Source organism: Carassius auratus, unplaced genomic scaffold (genome assembly GCF_003368295.1).
Source record: "Carassius auratus strain Wakin unplaced genomic scaffold, ASM336829v1 scaf_tig00059594, whole genome shotgun sequence".
In the NCBI taxonomy this organism is placed as follows: Eukaryota; Metazoa; Chordata; class Actinopteri; order Cypriniformes; family Cyprinidae; genus Carassius; species Carassius auratus.
Window position 1 is genome coordinate 1 of NW_020527455.1, and position 7,500 is coordinate 7,500.

At 39.9% G+C, this 7,500-nt stretch overlaps 6 non-coding genes and 8 pseudogenes across 6 annotated transcripts; all 14 read left to right on the forward strand.

Annotated features, from left to right (window-relative positions):
• The first annotated feature begins 85 nt into the window (after positions 1-85).
• On the forward strand, positions 86-201 carry LOC113090750 (uncharacterized; annotated as a pseudogene).
• A 217-nt stretch (positions 202-418) lies between these two features.
• On the forward strand, positions 419-537 carry LOC113090716 (5S ribosomal RNA). The gene has a single exon (XR_003287245.1). It is a non-coding gene; the product is annotated as a 5S ribosomal RNA (ribosomal RNA).
• Positions 538-907: 370 nt separating this feature from the next.
• On the forward strand, positions 908-1,026 carry LOC113090738 (uncharacterized; annotated as a pseudogene).
• A 222-nt stretch (positions 1,027-1,248) lies between these two features.
• On the forward strand, positions 1,249-1,368 carry LOC113090734 (uncharacterized; annotated as a pseudogene).
• Positions 1,369-2,314: 946 nt separating this feature from the next.
• Positions 2,315-2,433, forward strand: LOC113090749 (uncharacterized; annotated as a pseudogene).
• Positions 2,434-2,670: 237 nt separating this feature from the next.
• Positions 2,671-2,789, forward strand: LOC113090744 (5S ribosomal RNA). Its single transcript, XR_003287249.1, has one exon. It is a non-coding gene; the product is annotated as a 5S ribosomal RNA (ribosomal RNA).
• A 664-nt stretch (positions 2,790-3,453) lies between these two features.
• On the forward strand, positions 3,454-3,572 carry LOC113090751 (5S ribosomal RNA). The gene has a single exon (XR_003287250.1). It is a non-coding gene; the product is annotated as a 5S ribosomal RNA (ribosomal RNA).
• Positions 3,573-4,078: 506 nt separating this feature from the next.
• Positions 4,079-4,197, forward strand: LOC113090739 (uncharacterized; annotated as a pseudogene).
• Positions 4,198-4,419: 222 nt separating this feature from the next.
• LOC113090732 (uncharacterized) lies at positions 4,420-4,537 on the forward strand (annotated as a pseudogene).
• A 512-nt stretch (positions 4,538-5,049) lies between these two features.
• LOC113090727 (uncharacterized) lies at positions 5,050-5,168 on the forward strand (annotated as a pseudogene).
• Positions 5,169-5,401: 233 nt separating this feature from the next.
• LOC113090712 (5S ribosomal RNA) lies at positions 5,402-5,520 on the forward strand. Its single transcript, XR_003287241.1, has one exon. It is a non-coding gene; the product is annotated as a 5S ribosomal RNA (ribosomal RNA).
• Positions 5,521-6,027: 507 nt separating this feature from the next.
• On the forward strand, positions 6,028-6,146 carry LOC113090719 (uncharacterized; annotated as a pseudogene).
• Positions 6,147-6,513: 367 nt separating this feature from the next.
• On the forward strand, positions 6,514-6,631 carry LOC113090722 (5S ribosomal RNA). Its single transcript, XR_003287247.1, has one exon. It is a non-coding gene; the product is annotated as a 5S ribosomal RNA (ribosomal RNA).
• A 372-nt stretch (positions 6,632-7,003) lies between these two features.
• Positions 7,004-7,122, forward strand: LOC113090711 (5S ribosomal RNA). Its single transcript, XR_003287240.1, has one exon. It is a non-coding gene; the product is annotated as a 5S ribosomal RNA (ribosomal RNA).
• The last annotated feature ends 378 nt before the right edge of the window (positions 7,123-7,500 follow it).

A 7,500-nucleotide genomic window follows, 5' to 3' on the forward strand; every position in this document is an offset into this window, starting at 1 on the left:
GCTTTTGGGTTTTCTTTCCTACTATATAATTACTGGTGATTAGATTGGTCGGTCTTTAAATAGCCCTCTCTTTGCAGCAGTCTTGGCTTACGGTCATACCAACCTGGCTATGCCCCATCGTCTGATCTCGGAAGCTAAGCAGGTTTGGGCCTGGTTAGAACTTGGATGGGAGACGGCTGGGAATACCAGGTGCTGTAAGCTTTTTGGACATTTTTCACTTAGTTATAATAATTTTGCCAAAAAATAGAGTCAATGCCCGATCTCTTAATCTTAGCAGTTTAGGTCTGGTTAGTACTTTGATGAGAGACTGCCTAGGAATACCAGGTGCTTTAAGCTTTTTGGGTTTTCTTTCCTACTTATTATAATGTACTGGCGATTAGATTGGCTGGTCTTTAAGGCCTCTTTTGCAGCAGTCTTCGCTTACGTCCATACCAACCTGGCTATGCCCGATCTCGTCTGATCTCGGAAGCTAAGCAGGTTTGGGCCTGGTTAGTACTTGGATGGGAGATGGCTTGTGAATACCAGGTGCTGTAAGCTTTTGGACATTTTTCACTTAGTATATAATAATTTTGCCAAAAAATATAGTCAATGCCCGACCTCTGAATATTAGCAGGTTCGGGCATGGTTTACTTCCTGGATGGGAGACTGCCTGGGAATACCAGGTGCTTTAATCTTTTGGAAAATTTCACGAATTATATAATAATCTTTCATTAAAAAAAAAAAAAAAAAAAAAAGTCAATACCCGATCTCTGAATCTTAGCAGGTTTAGGTCTGGTTAGTACTTTGATGAGAGACTGCCTAGGAATACCAGGTGCTTTAAGCTTTTGGGTTTTCTTCCTACTTATATAATGTACTGGTGATTAGATTGGGTCAGTCTTTAAATAGCCCTCTCTTTGCAGCAGTCTTGGCTTACGTTCATACCAACCTGGCTATGCCCCATCTCGTCTGATCTCGGAAGCTAAGCAGGTTTGGGCCTGGTTGGTACTTGGATGGTAGACCGCCTCGGAATAACAGGTGCTGTAAGCTTTTTGGAAATTTTTCACTTAGTATATAAATAATTTTGCCAAAAAATAGAGTCAATGCCCGATCTCTTAATCTTAGCAGGTTTAGGTCTGGTTAGTACTTTGATGAGAGACTGCCTAGGAATACCAGGTGCTTTAAGCTTTTGGGTTTTCTTTCCTACTTATATAATGTACTGGTGATTAGATTCGTCGGTCTTTAAATAGCCCTCTCTTTGCAGCAGTCTTGGCTTACGGTCATACCAACCTGGCTATGCCCCATCTCGTCTGATCTCGGAAGCTAAGTAGGTTTTGGGCCTGGTTGGTACTTGGATGGGAGACCGCCTCGGAATACCAGGTGCTGTAAGCTTTTTGGACATTTTTCACTTAGTATATAATAATTTTGCCAAAAAAATATAGTCAATGCCCGACTCTGAATATTAGCAGGTTCGGGCATGGTTTACTTCCTGGATGGGAGACTGCCTGGGAATACCAGGTGCTTTAATCATTTGGGAAAATTTCACGAATTATATAATAATCTTTCATTAAAAAATAAAAAAAATAAAAAAGTCAATGCCCGATCTCTGAATCTTAGCAGGTTTAGGTCTGGTTAGTACTTGGATGGGAGACCGCCTGGGAATACCAGGTGCTGTAAGCTTTTTGACATTTTTCACTTAGTATATAATAATTTTGCCAAATAATAGAGTCAATGCCCGATCTCTGAATATTAGCAGGTTTGGGCCTGGTTAGTACATGGATGGGAGACTGCCTGGGAATACCAGGTGCTTTAATCATTTGGAAAATTTCACGAATTATATAATAATCTTTCATTAAAAAATAAAAAAAAAAAAAGTCAATGTCCTGATCTCTGAATCTTAGCAGGTTTAGGTCTGGTTAGTACTTGGATGGGAGACCGCCTGGGAATACCAGGTGCTGTAAGCTTTTTGGACATTTTTCACTTAGTATATAATAATTTTGCCAAATAATAGAGTCAATGCCCGATCTCTGAATATTAGCAGGTTTGGGCCTGGTTAGTACATGGATGGGAGACTGCCTGGGAAATACCAGGCGCTTTAATCATTTGGAAAATTTCACGAATTATATATAATCTTCCATAAAAAAACAAAATAAAAAACGAAAGAGTCAATGCCCGATCTCTGAATCTTAGCAGGTTTAGGTCTGGTTAGTACTTTGATGAGAGACTGCCTAGGAATACCAGGTGCTTTAAGCTTTTGGGTTTTCTTTCCTACTTATAAAATGTACTGGCGATTAGATTGGCTGCTCTTTAAATAGCCCTCTCTTTGCAGCAGTCTTCGCTTTACGGCCATACCAACCTGGCTATGCCCCATCTCGTCTGATCTCGGAAGCTAAGCAGGTTTGGGCCTGGTTAGTACATGGATGGGAGACTGCCTGGGAATACCAGGCGCTTTAATCTTTTGGAAAATTTCACGAATTATATAATAATCTTTCATTAAAAAAAAAAAAAAAAAAAAAAAAAAGTCAATGCCCGATCTCTGAATCTTAGCAGGTTTAGGTCTGGTTAGTACTTTGATGAGAGAATGCCTAGGAATACCAGGTGCTTTAAGCTTTTGGGTTTTCTTTCCTACTTATATAATGTACTGGTGATTAGATTGGTCGGTCTTTAAATAGCCCTCTCTTTACAGCAGTCTTGGCTTACGGTCATACCAACCTGGCTATGCCCCATCTCGTCTGATCTCGGAAGCTAAGCAGGTTTGGGCCTGGTTGGTACTTGGATGGGAGACCGCCTCGGAATACCAGGTGCTGTAAGCTTTTTGGACATTTTTCACTTAGTATATAATAATTTTGCCAAAAAATAGAGTCAAAGCCCTGATCTCTGAATCTTAGCAGGTTTAGGTCTGGTTAGTACTTGGATTGGAGACCGCATGGGAATACCAGGTGCTGTAAGCTTTTTGGACATTTTTCACTTAGTATATAATAATTTTGCCAAAAAATATAGTCAATGCCCGACCTCTGAATATTAGCAGGTTCGGGCATGGTTTACTTCATGGATGGGAGACTCTCTGGGAATACCAGGTGCTTTAATCTTTTGGAAAATTTCACGAATTATATAATAATCCTTCATTAAAAAAAAAAAAAAAAAAAAAAGAGTCAATGCCCGATCTCTGAATCTTAGCAGGTTTGGGCCTGGTTAGTACATGGATGGGAGACTGCCTGGGAATACCAGGTGCTTTAATCTTTTGGAAAATTTCACGAATTATATAATAATCTTTCATTAAAAAAAAAAAAAAAAAAAAAAAAAAGTCAATGCCCGATCTCTGAATCTTAGCAGGTTTAGGTCTGGTTAGTACTTTGATGAGAGACTGCCTAGGAATACCAGGTGCTTTAAGCTTTTGGTGTTTTTTTCATACTTATATAATGTACTGGTGATTAGATTGGTCGGTCTTTAAATAGCCCTCTCTTTGCAGCAGTCTTGGCTTACGGTCATACCAACCTGGCTATGCCCCATCTCGTCTGATCTCGGAAGCTAAGCAGGTTTGGGCCTGGTTGGTACTTGGATGGGAGACCGCCTCGGAATACCAGGTGCTGTAAGCTTTTTGGACATTTTTCACTTAGTATATAATAATTTTGCCAAAAAATAGAGTCAAAGCCCTGATCTCTGAATCTTAGCAGGTTTAGGTCTGGTTAGTACTTTGATTGGAGACCGCATGGGAATACCAGGTGCTGTAAGCTTTTTGGACATTTTTCACTTAGTATATAATAATTTTGCCAAAAAATATAGTCAATGCCCGACCTCTGAATATTAGCAGGTTCGGACATGGTTTACTTCATGGATGGGAGACTCTCTGGGAATACCAGGTGCTTTAATCTTTTGGAAAATTTCACGAATTATATAATAATCTTTCATTAAAAAAAAAAAAAAAAAAAGTCAATGCCCGATCTCTGAATCTTAGCAGGTTTAGGTCTGGTTAGTACTTTGATGAGAGACTGCCTAGGAATACCAGGTGCTTTAAGATTTTGGGTTTTCTTTCCTACTTATATAATGTACTGGTGATTAGATTGGTCGGTCTTTAAATAGCCCTCTCTTTGCAGCAGTCTTTGCTTACGTTCATACCAACCTGGCTATGCCCCATCTCGTCTGATCTCGGAAGCTAAGCAGGTTTGGGCCTGGTTGGTACTTGGATGGTAGACCGCCTCGGAATAACAGGTGCTGTAAGCTTTTTGGAAATTTTTCACTTAGTATATAATAATTTTGCCAAAAAAATAGAGTCAATGCCCGATCTCTTAATCTTAGCAGGTTTAGGTCTGGTTAGTACTTTGATGAGAGACTGCCTAGGAATACCAGGTGCTTTTAGCTTTCGGGTTTTCTTTCCTACTTATATAATGTACTGGTGATTAGATTGGTCGGTCTTTAAATAGCCCTCTCTTTGCAGCAGTCTTGGCTTACGGTCATACCAACCTGGCTATGCCCAACTCGTCTGATCTCGGAAGCTAAGCAGGTTTGGGCCTGGTTGGTACTTGGATGGGAGACCGCCTCGGAATACCAGGTGCTGTAAGCTTTTTGGACATTTTTCACTTAGTATATAATAAATTTTCCAAAAAATAGAGTCAATGCCCTCATCTCTGAATCTTAGCAGGTTTAGGTCTGGTTAGTACTTGGATGGGAGACCGCCTCGGAATACCAGGCGCTGTAAGCTTTTTGGACATTTTTCACTTAGTATATAATAATTTTACCAAAAAATATAGTCAATGCCCGACCTCTGAATATTAGCAGGTTCGGGCATGGTTTACTTCATGGATGGGAGACTGCCTGGGAATACCAGGTGCTTTAATCTTTTGGAAAATTTCACGAATTATATAATAATCTTTCATTAAAAAAAAAAAAAAAAAAAAAAAAAGTCAATGCCCGATCTCTGAATCTTAGCAGGTTTAGGTCTGGTTAGTACTTTGATGAGAGAATGCCTAGGAATACCAGATGCTTTAAGCTTTCGGGTTTTCTTTCCTACTTATATAATGTACTGGTGATTAGATTGGTCGGTCTTTAAATAGCCCTCTCTTTGCAGCAGTCTTGGCTTACGGTCATACCAACCTGGCTATGCCCCATCTCGTCTGATCTCGGAAGCTAAGCAGGTTTGGGCCTGGTTGGTACTTGGATGGGAGACCGCCTGGGAATACCAGGTGCTTTAATCTTTTGGAAAATTTCACGAATTATATAATAATCTTTCATTAAAAAAAAAAAAAAAAAAAAAAGTCAATGCCCGATCTCTGAATATTAGCAGGTTTAGGTCTGGTTAGTACTTTGATGAGAGAATGCCTAGGAATACCAGGTGCTTTAAGCTTTCGGGTTTTCTTTCCTACTTATATAATGTACTGGTGATTAGATTGGTCGGTCTTTAAATAGCCCTCTCTTTGCAGCAGTCTTGGCTTACGGTCATACCAACCTGGCTATGCCCCATCTCGTCTGATCTCGGAAGCTAAGCAGGTTTGGGCCTGGTTGGTACTTGGATGGGAGACCGCCTCGGAATACCAGGTGCTGTAAGCTTTTTGGACATTTTTCACTTAGTATATAATAATTTTGCAAGAAAATAGAGTCAATGCCCTGATCTCTGAATCTTAGCAGTTTTAGGTCAGGTTAGTACTTGGATGGGATACCGCCTCGGAATACCAGGCGCTGTAAGCTTTTTGGACATTTTTCACTTAGTATATAATAATTTTACCAAAAAATATAGTCAATGCCCGACCTCTGAATATTAGCAGTTTCGGGCATGGTTTACTTCATGGATGGGAGACTGCCTGGGAATACCAGGTGCTTTAATCTTTTGGAAAATTTCACGAATTATATAATAATCTTTCATTAAAAAAAAAAAAAAAAAAAAGTCAATGCCCGATCTCTGAATCTTAGCAGGTTTAGGTCTGGTTAGTACTTTGATGAGAGACTGCCTAGGAATACCAGGTGCTTTAAGCTTTTGGGTTTTCTTTCCTACCTATATAATGTACTGGTGATTAGATTGGTCGGTCTTTAAATAGCCCTCTCTTTGCAGCAGTCTTGGCTTACGGTCATACCAACCTGGCTATGCCCCATCTCGTCTGATCTCGGAAGCTAAGCAGGTTTGGGCCTGGTTGGTACTTGGATGGGAGACCGCCTCGGAATAACAGGTGCTGTAAGCTTTTTGGACATTTTTCACTTAGTATATAATCATTTTGCCAAAAAATATAGTCAATGCCCGACCTCTGAATATTAGCAGGTTCGGGCATGGTTTACTTCATGGATGGGAGACTGCCTGGGAATACCAGGTGCTTTAATCATTTGGAAAATTTCACGAATTATATAATAATCTTTCATTAAAAAAAAAAAAAAAAAAGTCAATGCCCGATCTCTGAATCTTAGCAGGTTTAGGTCTGGTTAGTACTTTGTTGAGAGACTGCCTAGGAATACCAGGTGCTTTAAGCTTTTGGGTTTTCTTTCCTACTTATATAATGTACTGTCGATTAGATTGGCTGGTCTTTAAATAGTCCTCTCTTTGCAGCAGTCTTCGCTTACGGCCATACCAACCTGGCTATGCCCGATTTCGTCTGATCTCGGAAGCTAAGCAGGTTTGGCCTCGTTAGTACTTGGATGGGAGACCGCCTGGGAATACCAGGTGCTGTAAGCTTTTTGGACATTTTTCACCTAGTATATAATAATTTTGCCAAATAATATAGTCAATGCCCGATCTCTGAATATTAGCAGGTTTGGGCCTGGTTAGTACATGGATGGGAGACTGCCTGGGAATACCAGGCGCTTTAATCTTTTGGAAATTTTCACGTATTATATAATAATCTTCCATAAAAAACAAAATAAAAAACGAAAGAGTCAATGCCCGATCTCTGAATCTTAGCAGGTTTAGGTCTGGTTAGTACTTTGATGAGAGACTGCCTAGGAATACCAGGTGCTTTAAGCTTTTGGGTTTTCTTTCCTACTTATATAATGTACTGGCGATTAGATTGGCTGCTCTTTAAATAGCCCTCTCTTTGCAGCAGTCTTCGCTAACGGTCATACCAACCTGGCTATGCCCCATCTCGTCTGATCTCGGAAGCTAAGCAGGTTTGGGCCTGGTTAGTACTTGGATGGGAGACCGCCTGGGAATACCAGGTGCTGTAAGCTTTTTGGACATTTTTCACTTAGTATATAATAATTTTGTCAAATAATAGAGTCAATGCCCGATCTCTGAATCTTAGCAGGTTTGGGCCTGGTTAGTACATGGATGGGAGACTGCCTGGGAATACCAGGTGCTTTAATCTTTTGGAAAATTTCACGAATTATATAATAATCCTTCATTAAAAAAAAAAAAAAAAAAAAAGAGTCAATGCCCGATCTCTGAATCTTAGCAGGTTTGGGCCTGGTTAGTACATGGATGGGAGACTGCCTGGGAATACCAGGTGCTTTAATCTTTTGGAAAATTTCACGAATTATATAATAATCTTTCATTAAAAAAAAAAAAAAAAAAAAAAAGTCAATGCCCGATCTCTGAATCTTAGCAGG